Source organism: Emydura macquarii, unplaced genomic scaffold (genome assembly GCF_026122565.2).
Source record: "Emydura macquarii macquarii isolate MOO-44397 ecotype Brisbane River unplaced genomic scaffold, CSIRO-AGI_Emac_v2 contig_3517, whole genome shotgun sequence".
Lineage (NCBI taxonomy): Eukaryota > Metazoa > Chordata > Testudines > Chelidae > Emydura > Emydura macquarii.
This window is the reverse complement of record NW_027133654.1, coordinates 4,370,841-4,387,731: the sequence shown is the minus strand read 5'-3', so window position 1 is coordinate 4,387,731 and position 16,891 is coordinate 4,370,841. Positions and strand designations below refer to the sequence as shown.

The window sequence follows — 16,891 nt, the reverse complement described above, 5'->3', positions numbered from 1 at the left end:
ATATCAAGATTTCCTGCTTGCTGATTTAAATCAATCTAGCTAGGTCAGGATCAAGGAGCAATTAGGCTCTCTCAAATTCAGGAATTTAACTCTGTGATTACCCACAAATTCAAACTGTACTTAATTTTCTCATTTTACTGCTTTGAAGATTTTGGTATTTGATATAGTGCTCTAGTTATCATCATAAAACAAATCTGACCGTTTAAGAGAAACAGGACCAGAAACCAAAGCATTTGGAGTCTAGTCCTAGCTTTGCCATGAACTTCATGTGCAACTGTAAGACTCTACTCTATGCATGAGCTTTCAGATCTGTAGAATAGGGATAATACATACCTATCTCCAGGGCTGCCAAGACTTCATTAATGATTATAAAGTGCTTTGAAATTCATGGATGAAAGATTGTACTTTCATAATTAATATTACGTATCACCACAGAAAGCAAATATGTTATTGAATCAAACACTTCAGAGCTGCTGATGGCTCTATTTAAAAATAATCCTGCTTCTGTATTATCCCATCTGTATGTCTCTTTCCTTGTTCTTTATTGTTAAAGGCTCTGCATAAAAGCAGGATACTTTGAATTACTGCTCTTGCTGTTCCTATCCCTACCTCCAATCCATAATCCTGTTTGATGACACAATCATTGCCAAACAACCAACTGACATTTTTCATAAGGTTTTACCAAGCAAATTTGACTTACTTTGCATTTTATACACTGTTTTCAAATACTAAAATTAAAGTAATTTTGTTAGTTTTGGTTAAACATGCTTTTTTGTATTAGCCAGGGAAGTTAAGTTTGCACAATAGCTGATTATATGTTAAGTATAAAGTGGTGAAGAAGAATAAGATAAATAACTAACTTGAAAATTTTCTAGGTTCCTTTTTGAAGGAGCTTATAAGGCTTCTTTTCTAGCACAACAATTTAAATGACCTCTTTCTATTTTAATAAGGTCTGAAATAAAGACTACAACCTGTAACACAGAAACTGAAACTCTAAAGTGACTAATTGTTCAAACTTCCAAAGGACTTTTTAAAAATCAGGAAGGTAATTTATATCTAGGAACAAAGAATGCAGGCTATATTTATTGCTTTCCAGGATACAACCCATACTGTAGCTCTGAAGAGGACTTAAAACACATCTGAACTTACTTAGCTCTGGTCTACACTACAAACTTACGTGGGTAAAACTACATCACTCAGGGGTGTGGATTTTCCACACCCCTGAGCAATGCAGTTATACCAACTTAACTCCTGGTGTAGACAGCACTATGTTGATAGGAAGGTGTGATAAAGCAGAGAAACCATCAGCCTGCACAGCAGAGGTTAAAGAGAGTCTTTGGAATCAGCTAGCCCCGCCCCACTATACCTTCAGCCAATGCCAGGCCTGGAGGAGGGATAAAAAAAAGGGAGCCTGGCTCAGTTCAGGCTGACTAGTGGAGAACCAGGAACTAGTTATTGCTCTCTCTGTGCCTGATGGGACAATGCACTGACCTGGCAGCTATCTGGAAGTAAGCATTGGTTTCCTGCCAAAAGGAGACTGTGGAGGAACCCCCAGCACTGAAGGTAACTGACTGAGAATCCTAGAGACATTGTAGGGCTTGCCCTCACTAGCTTGTGGCCGCCCTATCTAAAGGAGGTTGGGACTATAGTATGGCACCATCCAGACCCCAGAGGATGCCTCTGGGAAGCAAAGCTTCCTAGATGGACTAGAGGGGCCATGCCCCAAACTGAACAAACTGGTAGGAAGTCGCCCAGAGCAGTGGATTCTGACTCCCTGTTGGGAGGAACACCAACCCCTCCTTCCTCCATTCTAGAGTTGATACAGGATCCTAGGCTGGGACCTGATGGAGGGGGAAGGTGTAGGTCCCACTACTTCCCTTCCTATGCTCCAAGTAAAGTGTTTGGATAGTTACAAAAAAATCTAAGAGTTCCTGAGGTTATTTGTACCAAAGGCTCTAATAAGATTATTTTCTAACCAATTAATATTTTAGAAATACTTAGAATGGTTCTGAACCAACCATCCTATCCTTTTCTAGCAAAGGATACCCACTTTATCATTTTTATATATAGTAATATACATCAAGTCGTATTCCTCCACCTATTAGACATGTGTTCAATGTGGTAGCACATAGTTTCTGAACCTGTGGTATGCGTACCCTTGGGGGTACGTGAGACACAGGCAGGGGCCACATGGCGAAAAACCCGGTGAAGGAAGGCAAGTGGCAGCCACCCGGTCCCAGCTCCCAGAGTGGAAAATTGAGTGGTGGAGTAATTATTAAAATTTTCAGAAGTTAGGGGGTATTTGCTACTTAAAAAGTTGAGCAAGAAACACTGTGGTAGCAGACAGACAGGCACTGCACACAGGGTTGCATCTCAGTTTAGAACTGAGACCTTAACACTAATTTTGAAAAGATACTATAAACACTTTGCTCAGCAACAATCTGTTCATTGCTTTAGTTTTAAGAAGATGAGCCCTAGCAAATACCCTTTACCCTCCTGCCTACCAGCTATACAGGCCAAGTCTGACTAGCTTGTCCTTATAGTCCTAGAAAAATGTAATCCCTGCAATAATGTGGCTATCTCAGCTATATCTTAAAGCTAGGACATCCTATTATAGGAGGACCAGAATATCAATGTATTTTTCTGAGTGCTTTCAAAAGCATACCTTGGTAAATTTCTCTGTAGTTGCTCTATCAGCTCTTGCATATTTTGACATGGTAGTATAAATAACACTTTCCTTGTAAAAGGAGACAGGTTGTCTAGTCCTGATGTGTGATTGTTTAAAAAAAAAATATAAATTATTTTTACTGAGAAATGACTCAATTCAACAGTGTCTGCAACCTAAACTTTGTGTTACTTTATTGTGTGAGAATATGAAACTGTCTGGTCTGTTGTCGTCCTGGACAATTCTCAATAGTTCTAAATGAAATGTAAACTAGCCCCTATCTTTAATGTTGGTAAAACTGTAGGGAAACTAAAGATTTAATGACTGTCAAGACCCATTATTGCAGTAAAAACACTGTAAACCTCAAACTTAAGGCACAACTGCTTTGTAGAGAAGTCACGTTAACATGGAATTATTTTAAGAATGAATTACAGAAAAGTTTTCTTAATATTGTGGTGATACTTTGGACAGTCAAGCATCACGATGTAGTTTCCACTTCAGAGTCAAAATAGGTTTAAACCAACTTAGCTCCAGGTCAGTATAGCCTCAACTTTTCATAGACAGAGAAATTTAAAAATCTCAATGTTTAATCTTAGCATTTAGCATTATTTTTAAGAACTGAAGGACTAAAAGTAGTTTTAAATAAAAAGGCGATAACAAAGATGTTCTCCTTTGAGTACTGTCAGTATGAAACCCCCTCTTTGGAGATACAGGATTATTACTTATAATTAAAGGAACACAACTTAATCATTCTCTCAAATTTTGCAGCTCTTACAGTAACAACCAAGCTTACTTCAACAAAGATAAGTGTTCCTTTTTCCAATTTTATTGTGGATTTGACAGTACTTTCTGTAATCGGTTTCACTAATCATTTTTTCCATTGTCTCTATGCGACCCCCAGCAACACTCCAAGTTTAAAAAACACAACATGCATCTAATGCCACAAACTGGGTAGGCAATTGGACAGGCACAGTACCAGGAAACAATTTTTTTTACTAGATTTGAAGCTGATAGTCCTTTTTTAATTGCTCTCCTGAACTAGACATCCTGGACATAAGACTTAGCTGACCAGTCAAGAGTAATGCTGTGTAAATGCGTGAGTTGAGCTCTAGCTTGCAGCCTTCAGTTTGACATCTTGGCTAAGACTTCTGAAGTGGCTTTGAACCCAACTGCATATGCTCTGGTCCCTCTAGGTCAAAACACAGTTGAATACATTTAGACTGCTTTTGAGTAGAGTATGCCCCAAGATTTATAACCATAAGTCACACAGCTCATGATATTTAAAAACAGAGCTAGTGGAAAATCTTCCAATGGGAAACCATTTAGATTTTGTTTAATCAGCACTTTCTAACTAAACATTTCACAGACATGCTTAGTAAATGCTTCCTTTTTACCTGTAGTTGGTTTTTAGAGGAGTTGAAAAACATTTTTACAAGAAACTGTTTGCAAAACAAAATAAACTTTGTCCTGTTTGGGAGGGAAAACAAATTTCAAAATCTCAGCATGTCTTAAGAGGATGGGAATTCCAAATGTTGACTACCTATATTTACAAATGGGCTTACTTTTTTGACAAGAGTAACATAGGATCCTTTTCAATATTTAATTGGTGTAACATGGCATAATATGGTTGTTTGTAGTTTAAAGATCTGGCCATAGGTGACTGACACCAAGAACAGATCTATGATGTTTAAGAATCAAAGGCATAAGAAAATAAATCCACCCCAAATCATTAGACAAGTCCAGGGAGCAAAGAGCCTTGGAGGAAGTCACTGCAGAATGTAAACTGAAGTGACTAAACTCCTCCACTCATCTCAGGACAATAGCAGACAGACTTATTGTGCTCTAAGATCTCCACATGAGCCTGAGTCTCAGCTACTCAGGATTTACTTGTGAGAAGACTCTTTAAATAAGAATTTCTTCCAGGTATTAGGTTTGTGCAAAGCTTTCTGGAATCCTACTAGGAAGTGGAAAAGAAAAAAATGGAAAGCCTAATATCCTGCTTCAATAAGTTATACCCACTCCAGTCAGTCTTCTGGAAGGGTCAGAACTGGTGTGGGCAAGTCAGTCACTTGGTTTTAGTCCCTGTTGGATCTAAAGTGTACAGCACAATCACAACAGGTGGTTTCCTCACTGACTTATCTTTGGGTTCATGTCTGTTGTTCAAGCAAGAATGGGAATGAGCAGAACTAACATGAGTCCTCCCTTCTCTTTTAATCCCAGCAAAGATGTTTAAGGCTTAAAACGTGTAGGACAACCAACCTCTAAGCTTTCTGAAGACATGTTGAACTGAGCCATATTCTTAGATTTTCCTTTGTCATGGCACAATAAAAATTTAAGAATGTTGGGGCAGAGACATGGTCAGATCCTCATTTCAGGTCTAATTAGCTTCATACTTCTGATCAGCAAAACTATGAAGCATTATTCATTGCTTTCAGCCTCCAGAGGAAAAAGGTTACAAGTCCTAAAACTCTGGCAAATGTCCCTTAGCTCAGACAAAGTAACAATTTTTTTTTAACCCAACAATAGAAAGCTTCAACTGCAGAACAAAGGTAAACTGGACAACAGACTGAACCCCTCCAAACAAACATCTAACCTAGTCTACTAAATCAAAGGTTCTTAAACTGGTCTTTGGACCACTCATGATGGTTGCTGGAGGGCTACTACTCCCATATTTCCACCTGTTTCTGGAAGTGGGGCAAAGTCTTTGATGGTTAAAAGAAAACTGACACTCCCTCATCTTGAGTGTTGAGTTTAATGAGACAGAATACAGTCTCTTCCTGCCACTCCTATTGAGAGGATTTTAAACTCTCACATCACAGGAGTGATCTATACAGGAAATACTGAGAAACTTAGATTAACTTCTCTACACTTCTTTCTGGGAATGTTGAGCTGGGGAGGATAATATATCCAATGTTCTACCTAATTCATCTCCCCATGGCATTGTGTTGAAATCTTTGTCAATCAGCTGCTTCTACTGAAACCTAGACTATAAATCTAAAATCCCGTTTGGTGTAAGATTTATTTCCATTTTTAACAAACCCAGAGGAATGTCTAATAAAACAGCTAAAGAAAACACCAGTTGTATTGCATATTGCTACATTGATTAGTTATTAATAGCTAGCAAGAGATCCCATGAAATGCAGTGAGAAAAGAACAACCTACCTAGTAAAGGATCAAAACCTTACAAAACTCTTCAATCAGATTATGGATTAGTTTTGTCTAGACTGACTTACTTGTAGCTTTACTTCTTTTTGTAATATCATTTCTCAAATAGTGAGGCCAGCTTCCATCCTGTAATGTTACTTAGATAACTAATGGAAAAATCAACCCCAATCAATATTGTTTAACTTCTCAGTGTATTAGTGTAACTTATACAAGGCTGAAAGGAAAGTCTGAGAAAGCAGCAATTAAAATTGCCCTTAGTATGGATATTGGTTATGCCCACACACCACTTTTCATATTCAGAATGGTTCGTAAGCAAAGCCTTTACTTCTCCCATCCACCCACTAGACACTTCTCCACCCTACTCCTTGCCTCCCAGAAGTGCATTTGTTTCTACATCCTTGATGCAGCTTAATGACCTTGACCTCTGGACCAAATATAGTAGGCAACAGAATGTTCCACCTGCAGCTCTGTGGAATATTTGTTTGAGCAATAAGATTCCTACCCCTGCTCTGCCTATCTCTAGCTGGAGGGAAATATCGAAATCATTAGAAAATTTAATGCCTATGGGACCATCCTGCAGTCTAGAGCAAACACTGCTTTGATTATTTATATTCAAGGCTTAGCATATTTTTACATAAATTGGTCCGCTTTACAAATGGTCATTCAGACTTCCATGAATCTCAATAGAACTGGTGATGAAGTCCATACTACAATGAAGCTTTCCTTTAACATTTTTACTAAATATTCCAAATCTTTCAAGACAGACACAAATAACTTTTTATACCCTTTTTTTCTAGTCTCCAATACTTTCTTTGAAGCTTAATTATCTTTTCCAACTGACTTCTTTCTTTTACACTTGGCACATGTTGATTTCCTCTCCTATACTTACTGAGAATGAGGAAATGAGCACTTTAAAAATCACTATATTGCTGAAAGTAATCCACTGCATCTACAAAGTTTTGTACTTTGCTATTGCAATTAAGGAAGCACACATTTGAACTAAACGTATTTCCTGAACTGTTTGCATTGCATGGTGATAGGCAACTCTTTGGGATGGGAACCATCTTGTCATGGTGTGTATCTACACACTACATAGCACAGTGGCCTCTAACTGCCACTAATACAAATAAGATATTTAGAACAAAAACCACTTCCCATTAAAAATCCAATTTTAATAGCTTTACTTCAATTAATTGCCCAGTTTCTGCTCACAGGAAAAAGGAGAAAAGAGGTGGTAAAAAATTCAAGGACACCAAACAGGGTATAGAAGTGGACAAAGTTTAGTCTGACTGCTGCCTACTTAAATTACTACTCCTATGACAGGATGGTCATTAGAGAGCTAGACAGTAACTTTTGGAGGCAGACTAATTTTGGGGCCACACTGCGGAGACCTTAGCAGATGTTAGGAAAAATGTTGCAAGTAGATTTTTTCAATAAGTGTGGCGCCATCAGCCAACTTCTGCAGAATTTTAATCTTTAATGAAAGCTTAACCTTTACATTAGGAAGGGTTACTCTTCACAACTACAAACTGATGCACAGAAGCTCTGTCTAAGATCAGTGTTTTTCTAAGCAGCAGCAGAAGACTGAAATTAAGAGGATTCTCATCTGTTTCACAGATGCGATTCATAACCCTGTGGGCAGTAATGAAACAATCATCTTAATTTACCCTGCTGGAGAAAGATATGAGTAGACCCATGAGATTCCCAAAACAGGAAGAAAGAAGGGTAGAGTAACAGAGATGTCTTCTACACATCTTACAGCCACCAACTGGTCTGGGAGGGGCAATGAAACAAAAGTCCTCTCAGCTACAGGTGGGTGCACACTGCCAAATCCGAAACCTCCTCACCAATGACTGATGGAGATGGAGCCCCCAAATCAGGTCCAGGAACAATCACCTGCTAGAAATCCCAATACCCTACCCCCTTTCTCAACAGATGGGCTGCATGGTATTGCCCATAACCTTACAGATGGTATTACCCTCCTCCCACATCCTTTATATTGACTTCTGGCTAGACTAGTAAATCTGCGGTGAAATCTTAAAGCCCTGCATTTGCACAAAGTTATACTGGTAGACTCACTAGTACCATCTAATACCCTTGGCTAAGGCTACAGACATTGATTGTTTCTATTTTCTTTTTTTTTCTTTCAAAAGACTGTTACTCTGAAACTCCTTGACATTGTCTGTCAGTTCTTGTCATAAATAAAGCCAAAATCTAAAAAGTTTCATAGAACTTAGGAAAGTCAAGCTTTCTGTGAAATGCTGAAAAAAATCTGGGACAGCAGCATATTCTGTTAACCACACTCTTCGTAAGCTAAAACAATTCACATTTCAATATGTTAAGTGTTAGATACTTCCTTTATGGGACTTTAGAAAAATATGCAAGTTCTAATTTTCACATTTCTCTTCCATATCAGATCAAGTTTCATAGACCATGTTCCATGAAGGTTTGGACTGATCTTAACATTAGTGTTAGGCAATTCCTTGGGCCTTTAACACAAGTTCAACGTGCTCTTGAAGCAGAGTTTTTTCCCTAACAGGTAGCCAATTTTGGTAGTGAGAGGAAGGGAAAAGATTCTTCCCAGGCCCCACATTTAAGTTTGTTCTGCCTTTAGCTAACTGTGCTAAAGCCTTTTGCCAGAAGTATCTTCAACTTTGTTTTGTAACCTTTGCTCAGGAAGGGTTCTGAATTAGTTAGTTAGTGCTATAAACTAGGACTGAGCTGCACTGGATAAGAAAAGTTGCACAGGCACCTGTCCACATTATGCAGATTTAGAGTCAGTGCTTTCTGTTCTGAGGGTATTTAGTATGTGTGGAAAACAAACTATTTACCAAAGCAGTTTGGAGTCCATGCAGCAAAGTGAATTGTTTCTAACAGCCAAAGCTACAAAATAAATGGTATTATTTCTGTCTACCATACACAGACCCAATAATACACGCTATTCCTGACCAGCAACAACTCCTGGTGTTACAGAAATTACTCTTCTCAGAAGATACTATCAATCAGCAAGCCAGTTCTGTCTAGGCAAACATCAATGAGAAACCAGGATGATATCACTAAATTCTTCCAAATTGCACTTTATCAGGCTCTGAAGTAAGACTTCTAGCAGCGGGTGGCTGTGTAATTGCAATGCACCCCTGCTTTGCCCAGATCAACAAATATCTGCCAGTACTATGTCTCATATGGACAGCGTGCATGGATCATCATGCTGCATAATCTTCAACTCTATCTAATTCAACTTTGACAATGCCACCATTAGATGGTACTGTGTGTGTGGTGTTTTGTTTTTTTAACTACAACACTCCTTTGTAAAACAAGTATGAGGAACAAGTAGTAGTCCTAAATTGCAGAAATCTAACAAGAGTATATAGATATGAGCTTCTCTCCTCCCAATCCACTCTACTTCTATTGATGAGCTAGTTCCACAGGCCAAAGTTAACAAGCTGGAGGTTGTTAGCAGTCCGCTTCCCTCTACCTCCACAGGGAAAAAAGCAGTGTTCACCAGTCTGACAGACTCCCAGCTGCTCCCGTCTCATGGGTGTTCAGAGAATGTCTAGTGGATCAGGCCCCACAGGTGAGATATGAAGGAGAATGCTAGTTTAAGAATCCTTCTGGTGTTTAACCAACAAGCTGCTCAACTTCAACAGAACATAAGCGGCTTTGCACATGTGACTAGGCAGAAGTTTAGGCCCCTATGCGACTTTACCCATGGAAACTTATAAACCTACAGGAGTAGGCAGCCACTGCACAGTAGCTTTGTGAATGCCAGTGGCATCAAAATGTTAAGACCTTTAAGCACCTAAAGTGGAAATCAGCCACCTAAGTCACCCTCGTGAATCTAGTCCTTTGTGTAAACTGTACCTCAAAGCTTTTGAAGAGAAGCTTCAAAAAGTGAACTGAATGGAACTAATAAATTTATGTCTAAGTCTACAGCTAACCTGAAACAATAGAGATGTAAACTGTTCCTATTAACTAAATAGAGTTCTTCTATTAAAATTGTCATCAGGCTTTCGTGTTAACCATTTATCTGATTGTTTTAGCAGAATCACCACTCCAATTTGACTTATGCCATTAGTCAATGTAGTGGCAGAAATGCAAAGGAGTGCATATATTGTAGAGTAACTTGATCCTGTCCATGGTGGGTGGAGTAAGAAATTCAAACCCACACCTCTCAAATTTAAAGACATCTGTGCGCTAAAGAGAAGGGATGCAGCCATGCCACAGCATCTAAAGTCTCACTGTATCCTGGATAACAAAAGCACATCAGATGCCTTCCTGGGTGTAAAAAGCACCAACTGTCCATTGATGAGATGTCAAACTCTAGCTCTCCCAACAGCTTCTATAATGCAGTTATTCCTGGTCAAGACAAATCTGAAGCAAGCAGAAAATGTACACTTTGGAGGTAGTGTAAAAAAAGAATGTAAATTCCAAATGTGAGAAATCTCACTAAGTGAGTGTAGGTGTGAAAAGAGAAGGGAATCAGGGAGAGCTGCATAATTGTAGAAGCCATGCCACATAATTTAAGCCTACACCTACTAGAGAGGAAATGAGGATCTCATTTTTATTTCACAGTAAATAGGAACTTCTGCATGTACAGCTATTCAGACCATCCCGCTTCCCAGGAGCCAGTAAATGAAGTCACCTCAAGAAATTTGTTTGTTTTATGCAATTCAGTCACCCAGAATCCCACCCTCAGTTTCTTTAGCTCTCACTGCTGCACCAGTGTACATCAGCAGCTGAGGCTTATGCCTTATGGCAGCCACTTTCCAGGAGTGGTTATGATATTGATATATATAATCTCCCTCCCTCCCTCCACAAAAGGCTTTTTAACTTACTCAGAAGGCACCAGTCTCCTCTCACCACATTAAGTCCTGAAGCTATTCTTCAATTCTCAATTATTTCTTACAACTCCTCAGGCTTTGTATGATCCCAGAAACGTTACAGTGAACAGCTCTGCACAAAGACTGTTTTAACCCTTGGCTAAAGGATGAAATGATTCCAGCAAGGAAAAATACCAACTTCCAATGAACAGACAATCGGCCTTCTTACTAATAAAACCATGTCATGGTCTCAGGGTTAAAATAGTATAATATTGCTCTGATTTAAGGGAAGGGAAGAGAAGAGTTAGGGGATACAGTCAACATAAAAACCCCACACTTACTTTTAACAAGGGAGGGGGATGAAATCAAGCAACAACTAAGATTACTAAAACTGAAAGAGCCTCTAGTTTTACTTGGCACAACTGACAGTCTTCTCTACATAGTCAATTCCGCTGTTTCCCTCTGTATAGCTGAAATTCTGTTTTGTCATCAAAAGTTTTACAAGAGACATTACTACAAGGCCTCAGCTAGCCAAAATAAAAATGCAACATTCCCATGATAGGGGAATTAATAAAATAATCACCCATGTCGCAGCCACATAGTTACTACAATAGCAACAGCTATAAGTTAGCTAAGGCCCCAAAATTATGAATTATTACTATTTAAAAATTGTGCAGGCATCAAGGCTTTTTTTAAAAAGGACAGAAGGCAGAGAAAGGGGAAAAAAAACCCTCCGTCTAATGGCAAGGTTTCTTCAGACTCTCCAAAGAGTCTGAGGAAACAGAGTTTCTGCAGCTTTTCACAAGAATCTACTGTTGGTGCAGCTGATGAGTCTTCCTTTTTTCCTGGTCTGTGAATGAATTAAAATATAGATATCAAATCCTAAGATACTATATTGTCAGATACTGTAATTGGAAGATTAAGGAACCAAACTGAACCAATGATTGATTAAATGATTTTATATGTGTAAAAGGGAAGTAAACTAAGTGATGCAGCTTTGGGGAAAACATTATAAACTTTAATAACAGGGTTTACCTTATGGACAATTCTGTTAGGGAAAGAAGGGAGTTGCATTCAGAGTGATTTAGTTCAGTTTAGCCATAAAGTGAAGAAATAAGGCTAATACTTGCAATCAAACATGCTTATGCTACCAAGTTAGTGAAATACATCTGTGCTGAAAAAGTCAGTAAATAAATGGGACTGAAACCAAATAGTGTGTTTTATAGGGACGCTTGGTCATACAATAGAATAATCAGAAATGTAATTGTTTATCTGATCAATAAGACACCGCTCAGCCATACATAGACATCATTGTTCTTAAAATAAGGAGTACAGAAATGGAAGATGTATACATCTCTTCCAGCCTGCTGGAAACTAATAGTTCTTGAAGTGACTTTACATATTTACTTTACTTAGTAAAACAAGTCTAAAAAGCATCAAAGAATGTGGAGTGACTTTGCATAAACTATATGACATTTAAACTGAACATCTCAGCAGCTAGCAGAGGGATGGAGAAACTGCAGCTTGAGCAAATATAGATGGCAAAGTTAGCCCACAGATGCACCGCAGAGGTAAATTGCTGACTAAAGCAAACCAGCTGGTATTCAATATATGTCCCAAGATTGGTTGTACCATCAGCTACAAATTTGTCTTACACAAGCTGGTATAACAAGATGTCTTGCATCAAGAGACTGCAAAATTCCAGTTACAGTTGCAAGAACTCAAAGGTGATGCCTTGTTCCCCAACAGGATGGTGAGAGCAGATAGCTCTCATTTTGAATCTTTGGCAGAAGTATAGGTTACCTTCTGATTTGCCCATACAAACATCTCTGAGAAGAAGAACCAAGATGAACCACCCAGCAGAAATGGAATAAAAAGACCTGCCCGCTTCTTTCAGCACATCGCTTCCTGAAAGCCAAGGACACTTGAAAGGAGAAAAATGAGGTCCTGTGCCAGCCACCTGGGAGTCCTCCTGGTGATATGAAGTATCTATCTCAGATAGGTACCTTTAACTATTTCTTTCTATTTTCCAGGAATTTAGGTTGCTTGCTTATGCACTGGGAAAATATTGTAATTGTGTCTGTCCTTTACTCCACTTGTTTTGCAGTCTCAATTCCTGCTGTGAACAGTAACTAAGTTGAAAGTTGACAGCTGAGCAAAAATCTGGCAATAAACACAGACTCTCTTGTGTTATGTCCCAAACCAGTCAATTGACTACTTCCTGAAACCTGACTGGTAAGGAAGTACATGTGCTTCAGTATGTGTTTTTATATGGTAACTCTGTGACAGTCTCTTATGTTGTAACAGGTTCCAATCAAGATTGTTGCAAATTAGCCTTGAAATGGAACAAGTTATTTTTATTAACTAAGACTGAAACAGGGTGGTTTGATATCTTTCAAAACGACACCACATGTGTAAGCCTTTTGAATTACACTGTCTATATAGTTTGCCTTAAATGTAGGAACTTACATTAGATAGTTAGGAGTGTTTAATCAGATCCAGGGGCTAATATAATTCATTGGGAAGTAAGTTTAAAGGGTTGCATACTATAAATCCATTGGGAAGGAGACCTTGGTGAATTGGCATGTAAGTAATTGATCAAACTGTCGTTTTACCTATGGCTTGTTTTTGCTCTGTTAGTAACACCAAAGTCGATAACCAACTGGTACAAGTGAGGCCCTATTCTGAGGGATTCAGTCTAAAAACAAACAATCACCTTCCCAGGATAGTAGTTGATTATAAAGTGTTATTTTCTTTTGTAGTGCTGGTGGTGTTTGGTTCTGAAAACCTGGATGGTTATCATATCGACCTATTTTCTAGTTTATGCTAGCAAAATCACAGTCCAATACTATTTTTGCCTTCTTATGCCTTATGTTATTAATTGATAAGGGTAGTTAATAAAACTTGAGCATTTAACTTAATAGAATCCTTTTCTTTAATTAAGCATCGAAATTCAACCTAAGAAAGGTGGTACAAGTAATCAGTTAAGCAATTTGCTTAACTAAGGTTTGTTTTATACCCTATCTTTCTTACAATACCACAGGAAAGTCATTAGTGGCGGTGGGATTTTACAGACTAAATTTTATAATCCATAAAATTTGTAGTTGTGCAAGCCTAAAAAGGTAATTTTATACTTCAGGATATAAGGTAGTCCAACTGAAATCATAACTTCTCCCTCACTCTAGAGCACTGTATGAGTGGTCAGTTAAGTAAACTATAGGGGTTTTTGCAGTCCATGAAAGCATCATGTGGTGGTCACGACCAGGAAGCAGAACATCAGGCTAGACAGACCACTGACTGCCCCTACTGGACAATTCATATATACTCTCACACTTTATAATAAAGAGACACTAGCAGGCAGAAGAGAATGCAGGGTGTAGTTCCTTTGGTACTGAAACATTTCCTTGTAAAGTTTCCAGAGGTCAATGTCACGGGCAGATGTGATTCAGCATCCTTCAAATTAAAACTGCAAAGAAAAGAGCGTACTGAAGTCTTAGGTCTTGTCTACACTAGCACTTATGCCGGCAAAACTTTTGTCACTCCAAGGTGTGAAAAAACACACCCCTGAGCAAGGTACATGTTGCCAGCATAAGCGCTTGTGTGGCAGCGCTATGTTGGTGGAAGATGCTCTCCCGCTGACATAGCTACCTCCGCTCATTCAGGTGGTTTTATTATGTCGGCGCAAGAGTTCTCCCATTGATCTAACGTGGCTACACAAGCACTTATGCTGGCAAAACCTTTGTCACTCAGGAGTGTGAAAAACATAAGTGCTAGTGTAGACAAGGCCATACTAAAAGTATCCAGCTACAGAGTAAGGCATGGAAATCCCCAAAAAACTGCTTGTAATGGGGCAGAAACTGGGCATGTGCTGAATTGGAGATTACAAAATTCAGTTTTGTCACCACTCCTCCACGTTTCTATAAAGGCTGCAATGGCTGTTTAGAGGTTTTTGGTTTTTTATTATTATTAGCATACTGACTGAATAGATAAAATATATAAATACAAGGACACTGAGAAACTTACACTGGCCCAGATTAAGTGTCAATCACTGGTTTTTACACTAGAAAACAGAAGCTATGTTTGATATACACACTCAGAAAAGTCAAATTAATTGAATAATCTTATGTATTGTGGGGCAACACAAATTCTACTAGTTAGGTGGAGGGTTACTCTAGTTTGTTTTATAACAAGCTGGTTTTTAATAATAAATCTTATGTATTTTCACTAAACTGAAATCATGGATATTTAAAACATGTTAAAGAAATTACTTCCTCAATTGCAAACAGTCTTAATCCCATAAACCTTATTTGGTTAATTACACAGATGCCACTAGTGTAGAGCACAATTATAAAATAATTCTGTGCTATTTATGGTTATATTCATAAGGACTCTTTACTTGCTTCTCAAGCACTGGCAGCAATTTATATCATGGTCAAAAGAGAATCTAACTCGTTGTACTAACTGCATTCATAGTGTAGTTGCCTGCTATAAATATTTGGCTTACATGAAATCAGTAAGTGTATGCATAAATATCTACTCTATGCAATCAAGATTCAAATCTCTTGAAAAAACAAGTCAGATTTGTGCACAGACTAAAATATTTGAAACCATGAATGCACAGTTCAGCTCCTGTTTAAAAAGCTCTAATAGGCAAAGTAAGCAGAAATTGATAAAAATGTCAATTTCCCAAATGCTTAGCTCAAAAAATCATCATCAAAGAGGAAACACTGAATTATTGCAGACAGACAGACATCAGATATTATGTACTAATACTTTCTGGAATCTCATGCTAACCTATCTGAGATAGCATAGTTTAACCAAATTAGCAGTCAACAATTATCCAAAACAGCCACATTAGTTTGAATTCATTGCATCATTTACTACAGTGCTATATATTCATATTTAAACAGTATGAACAGGGGAAATATATATATTTCTCACAGCAAAATGACTGACGAAGTATTATTTTATCAGCTACAATTAGTTAACATAGATTGGTTAATAATTAATCACACTGTTTTAATATCATGTGCTGCAAAGAGACGAAGGAGCCACTTGTGGCTTGCGAACTTCAGTCAGAGTATCACTGTTTTAAGAACTGCCCCCCCCCGTTTTTTCCCCTAAAATGGATGAATAGTAAAATATACTTAAATGGTTTCACTGTTCAAATTTTGTCCAATGCCCGTTGGCCAGCACCTAATGAAACAGAATTTATTAAAATGGCCTTCAACATCCTACTAAAAATGGATAATTTAGACATGAGCTTGGGAGCAAAAGGCTGAATCCAGCCACAAGTTTTAGTACAGTGTAGACATACTAACAGTAGCGGGAGGCTAATAGAATGGGGGACTGTTTCAGAAGGAAGAGGGGGAAGGTTCAGCAGCCATACCCTCTTGAGAAGCTTGGTTGCTGGGAAGGAGGGTGCTATTCCTGGACTAAATTCAGGCACTGAGGGTGTTAATCAGAAACTTAACTTCATATTAAGTTTCTGATTAACATGAAATGCCACACACCTCTCCCCCAGCTGCTGGGAAATTAAAAATGTTCTCTTCTCTCTCCTACTGCTGCAGTCTCTTGACTGTTAGGAGTAGACTCTCCACTATTCTACCCATTTGTTTGGATTCTGTTGACCCATGAACAGTTCAGGTATGTTGACTGCTGCTACTCATAGGTTTCCCAAGCAACAGCAGAGTGAAAATGACATGATTTTTGGCAGTTTTATTGCTTCCCACTGGGTTCTGATTAGGAGCAGTGATAGTGACCAATTTCATGCTACCACTGCTTGGGAAAATCTAAAAACAGCAAAGCTGGTGCTTGACTCATTAATACTAGTTACATGAAGAGTTTCTTTAAATGTTAGAAATGTAATGTTTTAGGTGAAAGCAACTTCAATTCCACAGACACTGATTATATAGTTTCCTCCTCTTATCAGTGAAAATTTTATATTTTCTACAGACAGTTTTTTCAAACACAGCAATAAGTAACCCCATTGTTAATAAAGTATTAAGTCTTATGCTGGTTTTTCCTCACAAAAGTACTTAAAGGTAGCTGCTTTTCCATACTTTCACTTTCTACACATATTACTTTGTATTCTTTAAATCCTTCCTCTACCTTTTTGAAGCTTAATACATCTACTTTGATATAATTAACATTAACTTAAGTATTTATCTTCCTACTATTCTAACTAATAAGTAATATCACATCCTGAAGAAATCACCTCTATTGTAATTTCAAGTGTGAA

At 38.2% G+C, this 16,891-nt stretch overlaps 1 protein-coding gene and 1 long non-coding RNA gene across 5 annotated transcripts in view; one reads left to right on the top strand and one right to left on the bottom strand.

Annotated features, from left to right (window-relative positions):
* The window catches only part of ARID4B (AT-rich interaction domain 4B), a 126,909-nt gene that overhangs the window by 100,459 nt on the left and 9,559 nt on the right, over positions 1–16,891 (bottom strand). The gene's annotated exons all lie outside the window — the stretch shown is intronic.
* Positions 1,444–12,843, top strand: LOC137145256 (uncharacterized). Its single transcript, XR_010917620.1, has 3 exons — positions 1,444–1,563; positions 7,448–7,642; positions 12,400–12,843. It is a non-coding gene; the product is annotated as an uncharacterized lncRNA (long non-coding RNA).